This window comes from Pongo pygmaeus, chromosome 2 (assembly GCF_028885625.2).
Source record: "Pongo pygmaeus isolate AG05252 chromosome 2, NHGRI_mPonPyg2-v2.0_pri, whole genome shotgun sequence".
Taxonomy (NCBI): Eukaryota; Metazoa; Chordata; class Mammalia; order Primates; family Hominidae; genus Pongo; species Pongo pygmaeus.
This window is the reverse complement of record NC_085930.1, coordinates 113,656,159-113,675,667: the sequence shown is the minus strand read 5'-3', so window position 1 is coordinate 113,675,667 and position 19,509 is coordinate 113,656,159. Positions and strand designations below refer to the sequence as shown.

Here is a 19,509-nt window from a genome sequence, read left to right as displayed (position 1 = left end):
TTGCTTTCAGTGAGTGAGACTAAATGCATGGTTTGCTACCCCAGCCTTCATTCTGACTTTCTTCTTCCTCTCCACAGTGTGTTCCCCTTATCATATGGGTTATGCAGACCAAAGACATGAGTGGTCTTTTGGTCCCTCATTTCCTGTATTCTGCCATCCCAGGCTTCACATCCTCTCAAATGTTTTGTCACCATGTCACTCATGCCCACATCACCCTTCCTGCTTCCACTGCCACCTCCCTGGTCCAGACTTTGCCAGCATTGGCCCTTGTCCCCTTCCTCTCACAGCTTCTACCTTTCCCATAGGCCCAGTAATTATAGCAATCCAGGGACTCCAAAAAGAGGTCACTTCCATAGGCAATGCTTCTAACATTATGGACAACCAAATCAATAAACTAGTCACAAAAAATAAGCACGAGAAAAATACTGGAAAGAAATGATCCCAAATAATAATACACATCACCTATCTAACAGCCCATACCAGAAACCCCACTTCCATCCCCAGCTTCTCACTACAATGAGCTCCAACATTCTATGCAGCAGGCTACTTAAAAACCTCTTATTCATTACTTCCTTTTCATTTCCCTTACCTGGTCTTCCCTGATGCTCTCAGCTTTTATAACCATCATTGTTACCAAAAGTTTTAACTAATGTCTCTCCTCTGATCCTGCTAGCAACCTTCTAATCCATTCCCTTGGGTCAGAGGTTTCTCTTTTTAAAGTAGATTGATAGTTTCATTGCCCATCGTTGCCAATGAATTTGTCTTCTTGTCCCATTTACTTTAAAAAATGTTCATTCTTTGGGGTGGCGTGCAAGGCCCCTTAGGACCAACCACAAACTTAACCTGCTCCCCAGCCTTTCCTCACTATTTCTGACTCCAACCACTGAACCAACCACTCATACCTTCTCAAACACACCACGTTCAGTTATGTATCTGCACCTTTGTACAAGGTGTCTTCCCTCCCTACAATATCCTGCCCCATTCTCCTGCTAGTGAACTCCTGCACATCCTTCCTGGCCTAGCACAAGCAGCGATGCTTCTGTAAACTGCACCCCACCTCCCTGATTGCCCACCTCTGCTGCCTCCTTACATGCCGATTGACATGCCTGTCTCTTGTACCTCAGACTTTGTTCTGTGGCTGTGTTTTTACCATTGTCTACTCCCTTAGGCTGTGAACTGTGATTTACTTTATGTCTCCAACACCTGGCAGAGAGCCAGGCATAAAATAGGAGCTTAAAGTCTTGGGTGAATGAATAAATGAAAGAATGAATGAATGTTCCAGGAATAAGGGAACCAATTCAATCCCCCGCCCCTTTTTTTTTTGTTAGACAACACATAAAATGTGTTTTTTTTTTTCAAGTGTGAATTACCATTAGCACAATACCATTACCATTAGCATTGTAAGTGATTCAAATTAATGAGAGATACCCTACTTTGAAAAGAAAACTGGGCATTCAAATGGACTTAGTGAACAAAATTAATATCTCTGCAAGATGATAAGGATATCTGTTTTGAACTGACATCTTTTAGGATTATTTTTAAGTTCCTTCTGTATTTGAATCTACATTTTTAAAAATAATTTCAGCTTTTATTTTAGATTCATGGGATACAAGCACTAGATTGTTACATAGGTATATTGCATGATGCTGAGATTTGTGATACAGATAATCCCCATCACTCAGATAGTGAGCATAGTACCCATAGCTAGTTTTTCAGCCCAAAACTCCTCTCTCTTCCACATCTAGTACTCCCCAGTGCCTGTTATTCCTGTCTTTATGCTCATGTGTGCTCAATGTTTACCTCCCACTTACAAGTGACAACATGTGGTATTTGGTTTTCTGTTCTTGCATTAAGAATTAATATGTGTTTAATACCAATTTATTCTTACCAATTATTACTTAACTTCTAGATGTGTGATAGAATCAAATAGTTGCAGCTGTTTAAATTACTTGATTGTATTTATTTCTAAAAATAGAATTTGTACATAATTACTTACACCTTTTGAGTTTTGTGCCTTGGTGTTTGGTCCAGCGCCCTGGCTGTTTGACAAGTCTTACCAGACAGTGCTTAAATTTCGAGTGAAGATGAACATTAAAGACAGGAACAGACAAGTGACCAACCTGTGTGAAGTGGCACATGTTATTTTGGGTCTGGTAACTGTCTATGGACTGAGGAGGGCTGTACTAGGAAATCGTAAGGTTTTCCTTGAGCTCAAACGTATGGGTACAGAATATCAGTTGCAAGGATCGTATATGCACCCAGGAAGAACTGTAAGTGTAGCAAATGGCAGACTTTACATGTAAGGCACATAATCACTTTTCTTGGCCCCCCTGATTTTTCTAATTTATAACTTTGATATTTGTATCTTGTATTCTTAAAACTGTTTGCACGGTGTACCTCTCCAACACCATTGTAGCCAACATGTTGATATCAAGTGCTAACATGAACAAGCTTCAGTTCTGGAAGCTGTGCAAGTGAAGGGATTCCACCAGGCCCCTGGGTGCTCATCATTCCAATATGGGGTATAGCCATGTATAAGCATACTCTAGAAAGCAAGCAGAGTAAAGCATGGAAGCCCCTCTTCTCTACCTCCGCAGATCTTGTAGGGATTAATTCTGCCAAATGCCTCACACATACTAGCATTCCATAAAGATAATTCCCATTCCTTTTTATAAAAGCATGACTAAGGCAAGGAAGCCTTTACCCCCCTTTGCTCTGGTAAGGGAGATGTCAAAGAAATGTAATATTTTAAGATGCTTTTAAAAAACATTCTGTAGGATTTTTTGATAGTTTTCTTTTTGTACACAAATTTAGGAAAGGTGATTCACTATACAGTAATAAGGGAAATTCCAGTTAGGAGGATCAGCTGTAGATAGACATCAGAGGGGTAGCTGGCTTAGCAGCTAGAGGGCATCACCAGTGAGACTTGGCATCTCTCCACAAACTGACATTTACCTTTACAAATATTCTCTTCTAGATGGATAAATCAAATATTAATAGAATTAAAGTAGGAGTTCACATACAATGCATGATGCATTAAATGTCAGAAAATGTGTGATGATCTGAGCTGTAGCGATCCTCTGAGCCTGTGTTCATCCTAGGTGAGTGACAGAATGAAGTCTGGAACATTTCTATCTTGTTTACAACAACCAAGAGCGTGATGACAGTTTCATTTCTCTTGGGAGATAGTTTTTTTGCTCAAGGTCAGATCTACATCAGTATGCCCAACAACAGGAAGAAAATTCTCTAGGACAAAAATATCTATTTCTGTGGGCACCATGTGATATAGGTTTTGACCAACTCTGGAGGAGTGCTTGTACTCAGCCAAAGGCTTGAACTTTGGAAATTTATTTGTATATATTATTAGTATGTGAAGGAAGAATGAAACAGCTTTAAATTCTGACATATTGTACTTATCTTTTATTCAGAAATAAGAATCCTATCCCTTAGTGGCACTGAAGATGTGAGAACCACTTGTCGTCATATATGTCTGAATATTATTTTAGCTTTCCTGTGGTGCTTAGTTTCAGGTAGATTAAAAGCAAACACAAAGCAGAATGTTTGCCTTATGCATGATCCAAATTTACAGATGCAAAGGAAGAATTGATCAAATGTTCAGTTGTTTTGCCTACATGTTTTTACAGTGTTAGAAGCCTAAACAATTAATTGTTAGGAAGTTTTAATTTTCATTTGTCCACTGCTCGTGCTTTATCATAATCTCTTGCCCATTGGTTGAACTTGTATTTGAGGAGAAAGGACATGCACACCCAGCCACATGATTCAGGCCAATCCTCCTGTACTAGGGACAAAGGTGGCCATTCCTGTCCTCCTCTTTAAGGAGTTCATTGTCCTGTCAAAGGCACATAAGGAAAGTATTAAAATTCAGTGTGGTATGGGCTATAATCGAGTTAAGTACAAAACAGTAGCTATGCATGGCAGAACTAGAGACTTGGTAGAGAAGATGACATTTGAAATGTGAGTCTTGGAGGAAAAAGAGAAATTTGTCAGTAAAGCAGGGAGGGAATGGCATAGCATGTGGAGGAAAGGACACAGGCATACACAGGGATGGAGCACTCTTTACAGCTCAAGGGATCAGCACAGAGGAGTCATCATCAAATGGCTCTGAGTATTCATGGAGGCATTGTTTTTGACATTTATTTTGAGGCAGATCTCTCTGCTCTGGTCATTGAAGGCAGCTTGGAATGCTCGTGTGCAATGCAGGTCAGGGATGTGGAGAGTTCAAGCTAAGGCAATGGCAGAGCAGGAGCAGGGAAGGTGCCATTAAGCGTATTTTAATGCAGAATGGGTAGGATTCGGTGCAAGATTAAAGCCCAAAGTAAAAGAGAGGGAAAAGTAGAGAATGACTCTTAGGATTCCAGAGGGATCTTTGGGTAGAAGTTATGCTCTTTAGGAAAAAATACAGGAGTAGAAATAATACATGTATTATTAGATATTTTGAGTATTTTAGACATTTTGAGTTTGGTTCCACATAAGAATGTGACCTGGAAAAGCGACTGGCAGTTACAGATCCTAGGCAAAAATTCCAGGCAGTGACAACTCCTATGAGAAAATGTGAGACTGAAGACTTGAGAACTAGTGGCACATTAAAAGTAGTTTATGACACACATATGGATTACACTCCTCGATGGGGGAATATAGAACAAGGAAGGAAGAGGTCTAAGGAAAAAACTCTTGGAAAGAAAGAATGAAACATGAATTAATCTGAAGAGAAAGCCAGGTGGCTCTGAGGGAGTCACTGGTGTTAGGAGAACAGAGTGGTCACAAGTGCAGATGTCAAGGAGGCCATGTGGAATGTGGACTTTAAAAAAATCTGAATTTGACAATACGTGACTTCAGCTCTCTAATGTGTCAGTCAGGGTTCCATCAAGAAAACAGAAACCATCTAAATATTTCATACAGAGAGTTTTTGATTTGGGAAACTGCTTACAAGAGTATTAGAAGAGTTGGAAAAGCAACAGGAAAAACATAATGTTACCCAGAGATCAGTAACCATGCAGCCTGCCCCAGACTTAGGGTTGGAAGAAGAGGAAAGAGTGTTTAAGTAGGATCCCACAAGCCTGCACTCGCTCGATGGCATCACTGCTGCTGCCACTCTTGCTACTGATGGGACCCCCACTGCAAGAAGGAACCAAGCCACATTCACCCACAGTCTCCTGCCTCTGCTGGAACGTAAAGCCGAAAAATGATGTCTCCCTTCCACCTCCAGTCTCACACAAATGCCTTCCATTGGCAGAGCCTAACCAACAACAGCAGGCAGAAGAATCTAGGAAAGGTGGTTTCCAAGCTTCCAGCCCCCTGTGCTACACAGAGGAGACTATGGAAATGGAAGTGGAAGAAAGAGGCTTGGTCCCAACAGTCAATATCTCAGAGAAGGAACTAAGGCAACTGTTTTTATATCCTAGATACTGTTCTTTCTCCTTTTTCAAAATGATAATATGTAGTGTGTGCCCATTTTCACAGGACGTAACAGGGTGTCACGGGTTTATCAGTGATTCATGGACTTTGTGACTTTTTTGATGATTAATAAAGATTTAGGGCACAGTTTTCTCTAAGATTAATGTGGCCTATGTGAGACTAAACACAAAGAAGAAATGGGCTACACATAAGAAAGTAGGTGGTGGAGGAAATAGGGTACTCGCTCTTGTCAAGGACATGTGGAACCTGACTTTATGGAAAAGGAAGCTTCCTCTACTTGTATATGAAACGTTGTCTGTCAGCCTCCTTTATTCTCGTCCCTCACATCTCCACTTTTCTTGGGCTACTGCTCGAATGAAGTCATTCATAGCTCTTAAATGAAGGATCCTGATCTGTCATATGCACTGTGGCTGATTTGAGAAGGTGGGAAATAAGATTGACCTTTCTACTTAACAGAGTTGTGAAGATAGTGATTGTCAAATGGTGTTTTGTGGAGGAGGCTGCCCTGAGCTACCATGAGATTAGGGAAGCAGAGATAGCTGGAGATGATTGGGTGGTGGGAGGTGCAGGAGGGGGATGGTGCTGGAGGGCAGGTGCAGAGAGAGATGGGACAGTCAGCACTTCAGGTAGGGATATCTACTTCACGTGTTTCCACTGGATCTGATGCACCTACAGACTTGGAATTGTGTCCCCTCTGTAGGATAGATGCTTTTTGTGGGTTTTTTTTTTTTTTTACATGTCCGTGGCCAAAGTCTGGGTTTATGATGAAGCACTGGTATGCTGTGGTATAATATGAGTGTACAGTGTGATCCCAGCTTTCTCACAGCTGTTCTCTCATTGCTCTTTTCAAGGAAATACTTATAATGCTCTTCAGATACCCTCACTGGTTATTAGAGAGCTTTCCACCTGCTCAAGGTCAGGACTGGATGTGCCTGATTTCATTCTCTGGCTATTGGCCAAATATTCCAGATGATCCAATGGAGAGATGGGAGCCTTTTCTGAGTACCTGCTGTGGAGCAGAATCTTAGCTGGTTTGAACTGAAATAATTCCAGGCATTTATGGGGCAGCTTTTACTTTTTGGTGCCTGCTGCACAACTCTGGTACATTTTCTTATTTATTTCTGCAACAAGCATTTCAGGATGCTGCTGATATCCCTTCTTTGCCAAAAAAAGAAACCAAGGTTTAGAAGACTGAGCGGCTCATAGCTGTGAAGAAGAGAGCTAGAGCCCTCAGTCTCTCCCAACATCCATGTTGACTGAGCTACTCACTGAACCTGAGGCCGGTGAGGTTCCTGTAGCCTTATCAGACGTGCTCATGTGGGATGAGCAGGGCATGGTGAGTTCTCCAACTGTCCAGGTTCTGGATTAAAATGGTCCCCTCCATTTATAACTGGTAACCACAAAGCGTATTGTTGTGTGTCATTAACATTTGGAGGGAATGTTTAAATTTGATTTTCTTTACTCATAAATCTGTGGTATCAAGGGCTCTGTTAGCCTTGACAGATTTTTTTTTATAACACCATCAGGGGGCAGCAAAATGATTCTGTCTGAAAGTACCTAGTGGGAAAGTGATATTACCCGTGACAAACTAAACGTGAAGTACACTTTTAAATTATCATGAACACTGTTAATATTGTTATACTCTAAGGTGGGTTTGCCCTTTGGAGCCCAGCTCTTAAAAGCATTTATAACATTGCTGTAAGAAGTATTCCATGAGGTATTGGGGGAACCCACCCCCAATATTTCAACATAGGTTCTTTCTATTTTCCCTAAGTGTTGGCCGGTCTGAGAAATAAAGAGAAAGAGTACAAAGAGAGAAATTTTACAGCTGGGCCACAGAGGGTGACATCACATATTGGTAGGTCCATGATGCCTACCTGAGCTGCAAAACTAGCAGGTTTTATTAAGGATTTCAAAAGGGGAGGGGGTGTACGAACAGGGAGTAGGTCACAAAGATCACATGCTTCAAAGGGCAAAAGGGAGAACAAAGATCACATGCTTCTGAGGAAAAAGAGCAAGAACAAAGCAAAGATCACAAGGCAAAGAGCAAAATTAGAATTACTGATGAGGGTCTATGTGTATTGTCTTGATAAACATCCTAAACAACAGAAAACAGGATTCGAGAGCAGAGAACCAGTCTGACCTCAAATTCACCAGGGTGTGGTTTTTCCCCACCCTAGTAAACCTGAGGGTACTGCAGGAGACCAGGGCATATTTCAGTCCTTATCTCAACCGCACAAGATAGACACTCCCAGAGTGGCCATTTATAGACCTCCCCCCAGGAATGCAATTCTTTTGCTAGGGTCTTAATATTATATTCCTTGCTAGGAAAAGAATTTAGTGATATCTCTCCTACTTGCACGTCCGTTTGTAGGCTCTCTGTAAGAAGAAAAATATGGCTCTATTTTGCCCGACCCTGCAGGCAGTCAGACCGTATGGTTGTCTCCCTTGTTCCCTAAAATCGCTGTTATTCTGTTCTTTTTCAAGGTGCACTGATTTCATATTGTTCAAACACACGTTTTACAATCAGATTTCATGTCGTTCAAACACACATGTTTTACAATCAATTTGTACAGTTAACGCAATCATCACAGGGTCCTGAGGTGACATGCATCCTCAGCTTACAAATATAACAGGATTAAGAGATTAAAGTAAGACAGGCATAAGAAATTATAAGAGGAGTATTAGAGAAGTGATAAATGTCCATGAAATCTTCACAATTTATGTTTCCTCTGCCATGGCTCCAGCTGGTTTGTCCATTTGGAGTCCCCGACTTACTGTAACAATGAGGGATCTGCTTCCTCACTTCACATTCACTGTTCAGTCTGCAACAGTCTGGCTCCTGCCTAGCTTCCACCACTTAAATTGCCTTTCTCAGGGTTACTGCTGACCCCCATGCAGCCAAATCCAGTGGATATATCTCTGTCCTCACAGCAAATAGTCATCCACTCTCCCCTTCTTGAAACATCCTCCTTGCTCCTCCTCAGTCCTTCTGTCTGGCTTCTCCTCTTCAGCGTTTTTGCCTGAGTTTAAATGTTTGGGGTTTTCTTGGCTTGTTCTTAGGCCCTCTTTTCCCCCTGGCTGCCCCGTCCCTCTATGGTGGCTTATCCATTCCCCTATGTGTAAAGACGTTTATGATGATGACTTCCAAGCTCACTTAGCTGGCCCAGCCCTTCCTCTGAGCTGCTAAAACCCACATCCAGGTGTCCTTTTGGCATTGCTCTTCAGATGCCTCACAGATTTCACTAAAACTTGCTCCTGCCCACCCTAGTCTTCTCTCTTTCCATGAACAGCTTCACTCCCCACGTGGTTACACAAGCCAGAATCTGGTTTGTACTCTCTCCTGGCCCTCAACAGGTGCAACAGGGATCAGCCCACTTCCCTGCACTCTCCAATGACTCCTTCCCAGCCCAAACCTCAGTCACCCTCACCAAGATGACTGCAGTGCTCCCCATGCTTCACACATGCAAGATCCTCTAAGAGTGGGCTTTACCTGACAGTGGCTGATAGTTCCCTGCTCACATCCTCCATAACTTCCCCCTTGCACTTAGAAAAAATCTTGTGCTCCTCCTGTCTCCCCCCAATACTAAGCTCTTTTTCTTTGCTACTTGTTCTGTCTGGGATGCTGTGTCTTCCATTGGACTAGCTCCTTCTCATCTTCATGTTTTAATTGAAATGCCACTTCCCCAGAGAAGCCCTCTCTTGCCACCAATCTAAAGTAAGTCCTGATGTTATTTTCAGTCTGAGTATCCTACTTATTCTTATGAGAATGCCTCATAATTTATAGTTACTTTGTTTTGTTTAATTATTTATCATCTGAATTCCTAACTTAATGCACATTTTATGAAGAGAGGGGCTATGTCTTTTTAAAAAAAAAAAAAAATCCTTAGCACCTGTAATTATAGGTGCCTAATAAGTGTGAATTGAGAGAATGATTGACATTCTAAGCAAAGCCCATGGCTATCAAGGGGCGGCAAGATGGGCAGGGTCAAGAGGACACCTGGATGGGGGTTTCTGCAGCTCAGAGGAGGGGCGGGACCAGCTAAGTGAGTTTGGAAGTCAGTTTCACAAACATCTTCACATACGGGAATGGATGAGTCACCCTAGGGGGACAGGGCAGGAGGCGGGAAAAAGAGGGCCAAGCTTACAGCTATAGATCAAAATTACCCTCTCTTTGGTAACTGAGTTGAAGGATAGCAAACAAGTGATGTACATGCCATCACTTCCTGCTACACCCATGGCAGACACTGCTACCTCATCATGACACCCAACTCCATTGAGCCTGTGTGTGTCCTCTCAACACAGAATGCTTCACCCTTTAACAACCTGTCAGAGCTGGCGTGGTGATAGACCAAGAGACCATGAAATGTTAATAGGCTTTTAAGATGCCTGTTGTAAGACCAGGAGGAGACTAGACCAGATGTAAGAAGATATTGCTAAAGATCAGACTAAGCATGTTCAACATCTTTAGGGAAATGCAAATAAAAGCCACAGTGAGCTAACACTTCACACCCCCTCTTACCCAGTGCTCAAGCAACAAATAAGTCTTGATCATTATTGCCCAGATGCTATTGCAGAAACCTTCTTGACATATAGCCAAATATGTTCAAATGTTATAGATACTTGGATCACTGAATTTCTTGCTAATCCAATGGAAAGACTAGTATTTGCTTTTGTAGCTTTGCACATTTAAAACCTCTAGCAACCCTGTGAAGTAGAAATTATAAGTGCCACTCAGAAAAACAGAGGCCCCAAAAGGTTGGGGAACTTTTTGGTAAGTGATGAGCCCAGCTATGAACACTAGCTTCTGACATTAAACCCATCACTCTTTCCCATGTAGCTGACCATTTGAAGTCCTGGTCCTTCCCAAGATATTTCAAAGCAGGTAGCCTGTCTTGCATCATTCTTGGTTGATCTGTAATTAACCATTATAAGTCATACTATACAATTCTGCCCAATGACTTCTTCCATGAGATACTACAGGGCAATATAATCTAATAAGTGAGAGATGGTCTGAAGAATGGCACCCCATTCCACCACTGAGCCTGAAAAACACCTCATTTGCTTGGAATAAACTCTAGAGGGCTTTGTACAGTTATTACTAGACACCAGTGAGCTTTAAAATGCCATTGGAATTTGCAGTCCTGTGTATCAGCAAACAAAACTCATAAAGCTCAAGTTATCTTATGGATAGAGTTCACAGAGCTTTATGATCCCCAAATAATTTTCTTTTTGGATGTTTTATCCCATTTAATTTAGTATCTCTGAAATATCGATATAAGCCAGTCAATTTGAGGCTGTTGTTATACTGTTGAGAGATGTCAGAGCTGTCAATGACTTAGCACATCTTCTGCCTTCAATCTAAGGGACTGAATAACATCTTCCTTCCTTGGAAATATCACTTCTGTTCTGTCTCCCTGTTAACATTTTATTCAGCCAAGTGTATGTATATATTTTACCCTATAGAATTATTAGCTGGTCTGACATAGTTTTCCCTTACAATTCTGGATTCAGCCTCCCTTTATTATACAATAATCAAGCAACAAATAAGTACTGGGCACTTCTATGCAGAGCAGTGAGCCCTGCTCATGTGTTAGAAGATATGTAAGCCAGCTAAAGGTGCCCAAGAGCTAAAGCTGCAAAGATTCTGGATTGTCATGAACAGATGTTTATGATATACTGTTAAGTAAAAAAAGAAGTTGTAAAAACATACATAGATTTCCAAATCCAGTAGCAGGGTAAGATGAGCTGGTGAGATGCTTTCTTTTACTAAAACCAAACAAAAATACTAATAAACTGTAGGGTTTAATGTAAGAAAGGGAAAATATTTGCAAATTATGTATCTGATAAGGGACTTGTATCTAGAATATATAAAAAACCCTTACAACACACCAGAAAAGGACAAATAATCTAATTTAGAAATGGGCCACCTGGTCCTAGTGGCTCATGCCTGTAATCCCAGTGCTTTGGGAAGCTGAGGTAGGAAGATTACTTGAAGCTAGGAATTTGAGACCAGCCTGGGCAGCAAAGCAAGACCCTGTCTCTACAAAAAAATTATGTAAAAAATTAGCCAGGCGTGACATGCCTGTAGTCCCAGCTACTTGGGAGGCTGAGGTGGGAGGATCACTTGAGCCCAGGAGTCCAAGGCTGCAGTGAGCTATGATGCCACCACTGCATTCCAGCATGGATGACAGAGCAAAACCCTGTCTCTACAAGAAAGAAAGAAAGGAAAGAAAGAGAGAGAGAGAAAGAAAGGGAGAGGGGAGAAGAGGGGAGGGGAGGGGAGGAAGGGAAGGAAGAGAAAGAAGGGAAAGAAAGGAGAGAAAGAAGGGAAAGAAAGGAAAGAAAGAAGGAAATGGGCCAAAAATTTGAATAAACTTTTCTCCAAGGAGATGTACAAATGGCCAATAAACACATGAAAAGATGTTCAACCTCATCAGTCATTAGGGAAGTGCAAGTCAAAAGCATGAGATACCACCTCACACCCCCTAAGATGGCTGTAATTTTTTAAAATGCAGACAATTACAAGTATTGGGGAGGATGTGGAGAAATTCGAACCCTCACATCTTGCTGGTGGGAATGTAAAATGGTACAGCCATTTAGAAAACAGTCTGGAAGTTTCTCAAAAAGTTAAAAAAAAGTGTTACTATGTGACCTACCAATTCTACTCCTATAATTGAAAATACATGTCCACACAAAAACTTGTACATGAATGTTTATATCAGCACTCATCATACTAACCAAAAATTAGAAACAATGTAAATGTTTATGGCGAATGAATGGATAAATAAAATATGGTATATCCATAAATTGAATATTATTTAGCAGTAAAAAGGAATGAGATGCTGATGCATGCTACAACATGGATAAATGTTGAACACATTATGCAAAGTGAAAGAAGCCAGACACAAAAGGCCACATATGATATTATTTCATTTATATAAAATGTTCAGAATAGGCAAACTCATAGAAACAGAAAGTAGATTAGTGGTTGTCAGAGGCTGAAGGCAGGGGAGAATGCTTCAGGAATACTGAATTTCTTTTTGATGCGATGAAAATGTTATGGAGTAAGACAGTAGTGGTGGTTGCACAACTTTTTGAATATACTAAAAACCACTGAATTGTATATACTTAAGAGGAGTGAATTTATATGTGAATTATATCTTAATTTTTTCAAAGTCTGAGGAGGGGAGTAAGAAAGGAAAATTCCTAGAGGGTATGTCTTAGTCTATTTGGCCGCTATAACAAAATATCATAGACTGGGTGGCTAATAAACAAAAGAAATGTATTTCTCACAGTTTTGGAGACTGGGAGATCCAAGATCAAAATGTCAGCTGATTTGGTATCTGTCTGCTTCCTGGTTCATAGATAATGTCTTCTCTCTGTGTCCTCACATCGTGGAAGGGGAAGGCGGCTCCCTGGAGTCCCATGTATAATGGTACTAGTCCCATTCACGAGGATTTTACTCTTATCACCTAATCACCTCTCAATGGCCCCACCTCCTAAAACCATCACACTGGGGGTTAGTTTTCAACCTAAGAATTTTCACAATCATTCAGACCACAGCAGGGTAAAAGTGAAAGAAGGAATTTAAAACCAGAGTGGTCTGCCTAATTCAGTGGGAAACAGGGCTCTAGGTTCTGATGGCTAGGGGCTGCAATGGTAATTTCTTCATGGGGCAGGAGATGTGGCCTTGAGCCTTTGCAAGACAAGCAGCTGAAAATGAGATGCCTGCTTAGAGTTTGGTCTTGAAGGGCTGTACTCTTAGTGAAAGAGAACCCAGAAAAATTTTGCCTACTGGCTTAGGGGATCTACAAAATAAGTTTCTTTACCTGGGCCCTTGGGTGAGAGAAATGAAGTCTCCCATAAGAAATCAAAACCTCAAAACCCCAAGCCTCCACCACAACAAGGTATTGAAAACTAAAATTGTATAAGTCACGTAGTAATGGATTCCCCAAGATGAGAAACAGATGTGAAGCTGTTCTAGAATTGAGGACTTCTTGGTGATGACTCATGAATGATTTGTACAGAAAAGGTGCACTTACATAAAAAGCAGTCTTGAGTGGAGATTATCTTAATCAAAATGACAAACCATGAAAACAAAGGACCTACCTGGAACAAGAGTTAATAGATGCAACCAACAGACGGATTTGTGCCACCTCTAAGAACTGAATATAAGAATCAGGAAGGGGGTATAAGAGAAGTATATTTAAAATTATTTTTAGAAAAAAGTATAGGAACCAAGGAATGAATGGCACCAAGGAGAAAAGGACAGGCAGGCTTAAACGGAAACAAATCATTAGAACTTCTGGAAATATAAAAATCAGTAAAATTTCAATTAAAATCCAGGAAGAGGTTATAAAAGAAGTATATTTAAAATAATTTTTAAAAGAAGGTATAGGAACCAAGAAATGAATGGCACATGAGTGGAACAGGCATATTTAAATGGAAACAAATCATTAGAACTTCTGGAAATACGAAACTCAATACAATTTCAAAGGATTAAATAGTAGAGAAAATGCAGATGAACAAAGAATTATTAAAATGGAAACTAGAACTGAAGTACTTACCCAGAATGTATCTCAGAAATACAAAGAGATGAAACAAAGAGATTAGGAGACATGGAAGAACAGAAAAGCTTTGAGATATAATTGGAATTCCAGGAGGAGAAAATAGAGCAGGAGACAATATTCAAAAATGTTGTCTAGAGAATTCTTTAGAATTAATGAAGTTTTAAAAAATGACAAAGAGACCCAAGCAAAATGAATGCAAACAAATCCACACTTAGTCACTTCATAGTGAAACTGAAGAATACTAAAGACAAATTTAAAAATTCTTAAAACTAACCAGTGAGAGTCTTCTACAAAGGAAGACTCTGACAGACTTCCCATTGCAACAATTGATACCAAAAAACAAAAAACAAAAAACAAAAAACCTTTATTCAAAATGAGCTGTCAACTTGGAATTCTGCAGCCTTCTAAACTGTCATTGAAATGTAAGGGTTAAATAGAGGCTGCTAGAGTTTACCTTGATGAAAGAATTACCAGAAGAACTGAGCAATAAAGAAAATTAACAGAAGGAAAATCAGATGCAAGAAGCAATAATGGGCAACGAAATTGATAAGTGTGTATAAATCTATACAAAAATCAATTTAAAATAGCAAGAGTTCTGCTATTGATGATTGCTGAGTAAGCTTCTATTGGACCAACACTCCTGCAAATAAAAAATACGCTTTCTGGAGGAAGTACATATTGCCTTAGAACACCCCATTTGCAACCAGATGCATGAGATGCTGGAGAAGCATTGATACTTAGATGAAGGAAATGACACTAGTTGAGTTTCCTATCTTTAGGACTTTCAGTCTCAGGGCAGGCCCTAGTCTTCTTCATGTGGGGTGGCTAAAACCTCAACCAAACAATATCAAGCATAATTTTTGCAATTACAAACCAACATTAAATCAGTAGCCATGTAGAACACCAGAGGAAATTAAAGTTTGTATTGTTGATGACGAGACATCTGTTAACTTTATACATTAGTCCAAATATGCATGTTAATATGTTAAAGCTAACCACTAAAAGAAATGAAACATGCCTACTCATAATGAAAAAACAGAGAGTGAAGAAAACCAATCAATCTGATAGAAAGTAGGAAGAAACAGAAAAGGCATGGTAAATAGAAAATAAAACATAGCATAGTAGAAAAAAGTCCAAATCTATTAGTAATTTCAATATAAATGTATTTGTCTTGCTCTCAGTGAATCTGCATTTTTGCATAAGATAAAATAATCATGGAGTACAGAAAGCAGTCAGCTACACATTTGTCTCAGGTGAGCCAAGGGATGACTTTTAATTCTGTCCTTTGTCCCATACCTGTGAAGATGAGATGTTAATTTACACTGTCAGGGTAAAATTGAATGGAAGTAAAGGGCCGTCCTTGTGAGCAAATTGCAAGGGAGGTATGTAGCCTTTTATCTTGTAGCTGTCTATTTAGGAATAAAGGGAGGCAGGTTTGCATGGCCTAGTTCCCAGCTTGTCTTTTCCCTTTGGCTTAGCGGGTTTGGGGTCTGGGGACTTTATGTTCCTTTTACAAAACATATTGCCCTGGATGGTCTCCCTCACAAATTTCTCACAAGGAAATTCCCTGTGAGCCACTAAATCTTTCAGGATACATATCCCCCTATAAACTAGTCCTAAAACTGAGTTCTGTTGACTCTCATCTGACAATGTCAATTACCAGCTTATTGTCACAGGTACGGGACAATGACAAGACCAGAAATCATCTTCCTGCCTACCCTGAGATGGATGCAGAATTGACTTTTCCCTCTGCGCCCTCTTTTCACATGTGAAATGTCGATTTGTGAATGCTAATCAGAGCCTCACAAGAATGTAACCATTTACATCATTGTCTACCCCCCTTCCTGTTTTCTCTCTGGCTCACACTTTCTCCTTTAAATACTGAAGTTCCCAAACCCTCTTTGGAAAAAGCTCAGGTCACAGATGCTCCCATGACTTGTGTTTTTCCCGGAAGTGTCCTCAACCTTGGCTGAATAAACCTCTATCCATTGAGACCTGCCTCAGTCACTTTTTGGTTCACATCTTGTTATCAGTCGGTAGAGAATAAACATTCTTTTCGAACACATATGGGGCTTTACACAAATTGGCTAACTATGAAGCTATAATGAAAGTCTCAATGAATACTAAGGAATTTATTTGAGACACTCTAATCAAAATGTTAAAAAAAAGTTAATAACAAAAGCCACATATTTGGAAAATTTTAAACCTGAGAATGATAAAATATGTAAGACTAAATGACAATAAAAAAATTTCTTATTTAAAACCTGCAAGGTACAACAAAAATGATGTGTTGAGATAGTTTTATAGTCTTAAATGCATAGATTAGGAAAGAGTAAATGTTAAAAGTGAGTTTACTTTAAAACATTTTACTTGTTAAAAGTTAGAGAAAAGAATAAACTCAAACCAGTAGAAAGAAGAAATAATAAAGACTGGACTTTATTGCAATGGAGAACTAATAAACCATGTAGACAACCATCACCGTAACTAAAAGCTAGTTATTCTTAAAATTAATGAAATAAGTAAACCTCTGAACTTACTGAACAAGGGACAAATAAACAATATTCTGAAAGAAAAGAGGGACATAATGACAGAGGTAGCAGAGATCTTATAATCATGAGAGAAATTTGTGAACCACTTTATATCAACACACTTGAAAACCTAAACAAAAATAGAACATTTTTTAGGTTTCATAATTAAAATAGTATAAATAATACCATCCTTTTAATTTAAAAATATGGGGACAGGGGAAGGAGAGAGAGGGAACAAGGGGGCAGGGGAGAGAAAGAAAGGTAATTCTCATGGTCTTCCTTCTTGCTTACCTGTGTCCTGATTCATTTACTCCTATGCCTTGTGAGTCAGACAAGGGTGACTCCTACATATGCAGCCATTTTTTACCAGTTAGGTCACAGCTTGGGATAATTTTCCTCTAACCAGCCATGAAGGGCCCTGGAACAAGAGAAGAGAGGGGACATATGGCAACCTGGATAGGCACAGATGGAACAGCAACATGTCCAGTGACAGGGCCTATGAAGGAATCCCAAAGGTGGTGGCTGAGGGCTTTAACTGCAGCATGCCCACATGAAATGGCTTTCTGTTCGGCCTGGAGCTGGGTTCCTCTTCCATCACCTTCCACTACCCTTAAGCCACTGGTAATAAACGTCCGTCACCTACCACACCTTAGAGTTTGCTGCTTCAATGAACTGAAAAGAAGGGATTTGTCCATGCTTGAGGAAAGTTGGGGTGGAGAAAGGCTACCTAGTCACATAGACCATGCCTCAATCTATTCAATAAAAGGTTAACATTAATGTTGAAATTAAAAAAAAAGAAAATAATCTTCATCAGTGAATAAATATTTTATCATGCCTTAAAAAGTCTTGTCTAACATTTAAAAAGTCAGAATAGGAGGAAGAGATAGCTTGCAAAGGAATTGGAAAAGGGCTGAGAAAACAAGAGTAACACGAGGAAGGGAAGAGAATATTTCAAGAATGTAAGAATAATCAGGTAAGACAAGGCCTAGAAAGTCCCTTTGGATCTTGCAACATGAAGGTCAGTGGGGGATCTCAAGCAGAGATTTTGTTTTCTTTAAGAAAAAGAACAAAAGGCCCATTGGAGTGGACCCAGGAGTGAGTGGAAATAAAGAACATATATTGACCACCAGGGATGGTTCTTTCAGGAATTTTAACTAGAAGAGGTTAGGACTATTAGAGAGTGGTAATTAGATGAGAATATAGTGTTGAGGAAAGTTTGTACTTACTGTTTTCCTTTTTTTTTTTTTTTTACAGTAGAAACTATATTAGTTTCCTGAGGCTGCTGTAACAAATTATCACAAATAGGTGGCTTAAAACAATAAGAATGTATTATCTCCCTCTTGTGGAGGTCAAAAGTCTACAATCAGGCATTGGCAGGGCCACACTCCCTCCCAAGTCTCTTGGGGGAGAATCTGCCCATGCCTCCTTCCTAGCTTTTGGTGGCTGCTGGCAAACCTTGGTGTTACTTGGATTGTAGCCACAGCACTCCAATCTCTGCCTTTGTCTTCACATTGCCTTCTCTGTGCATCTCTTAAAGGACAGTTGTCATTGGATTTAGAGCTCACTCAGATAATGCAGGATAACTACATCTCAACATTCTTAATTTATAAGACCCCTTTTCCAAATAAGATAATAGTTACAGATTCCAGTGATTTAGGGCATGGACATATCATTTAAGAGAGCCAACCTTCAACCCACTACAGGGGCTAATTGACTATGTATATAAACTGATAGGGTGGTCTAGGCCTTCTCAAGCAAGACATAAAGTCCAATGTCCATGAAAGAAAAGCCTGACAGATTTAACTACAGAAAAATTAAGCATTTCTAAATGAGAATAAACACCATAAACATAAAAAGACAAGGGCAGAATGGGAGAAAATATTTGCCACATACATCTTAAATATATCCAGTATTAACTGCATAATCACAACTGGGTATAAAAAATAGTAATAGTACTACTACTACTACTACTACTCTACTACTAAAGAGTAGTAAATAGTCATAGTAAAAATAAAAATAGTAGTAAAGATAAAAAGTAAAAAGAAGTAATAAAGTAAAATAGTAGTAAAACAATAGTAGTATTAAATAGTAGTAAAATACTATCAAGTATTATCATAGTGGAATGCTGTAGTAAAATATAGTATAGATGCTCCTTGATTTACAGTGGGATTGCGTCCTAGTAAACCCATCATAAGTTGAAACTGTCATAAGTTGAAAATGCTTTCAATAAACCTAACCTACTGAACATCACAGCTTAGCCCAGCCAACTTAAACATGCCCAGAACACTTACATTAGCCTGCAGCTGGGCAAAGTCATCTGACAACATAGTAAAACATAGTCCACCGTAGAATATCTCCCTCATGACCTCATGGCTGACTGGGAGCTGTGGCTCACTGCTGCTGTGCTCAGCATCATGATAGAGTATTGTATCACTTTCTGGTGTTTTTTAATGAATCCATATAGTTTCTGCATCATCAGAAAGTTGAAAAATCATAAGTTGAACCATTATAAGTGGGGGACTGTGTTTTACTATTATAATGATAGTGTGCAACAGTAGGAAAATAGTAAAAGTAGTAGTAAAACTAGTAATATAGTAGTACTAAAATAGTAAAAATTATAGTCTAGTAATATAGTACAGTAATAGTAAAATAGTAGTAAAAATAATAATTTTTCTACTGTTCTTTGGGGACTCCCATTTTCATAGCAGGAAAAACAACTCAAACCTGCTGATTCAGAGTAATTTTTTTTTTTTTCCCCAGGTTACTCAACCTGTTTGCAGTGTATTTTTCTTCTCACTGAGCACAGAGAGGAGTGTATGCACGGTCATGTTTTGCATTAATGTGGCTGGCTGTGTGCCCAGTGACCAGGAGCTTTTTAGAAGAACAGAATTGTTCTTTTATCCAACTATGAATCACCAGTGCCTCGATCTGCCCATCACCCATAGAATCCTTATTGACTCATATAGATTTGA

At 39.6% G+C, this 19,509-nt stretch overlaps 1 protein-coding gene across 1 annotated transcript in view; it reads left to right on the top strand.

Annotated features, from left to right (window-relative positions):
• MYRIP (myosin VIIA and Rab interacting protein) overlaps window positions 1-19,509 on the top strand; it is a 443,398-nt gene that overhangs the window by 203,495 nt on the left and 220,394 nt on the right. The window lies entirely within an intron of this gene.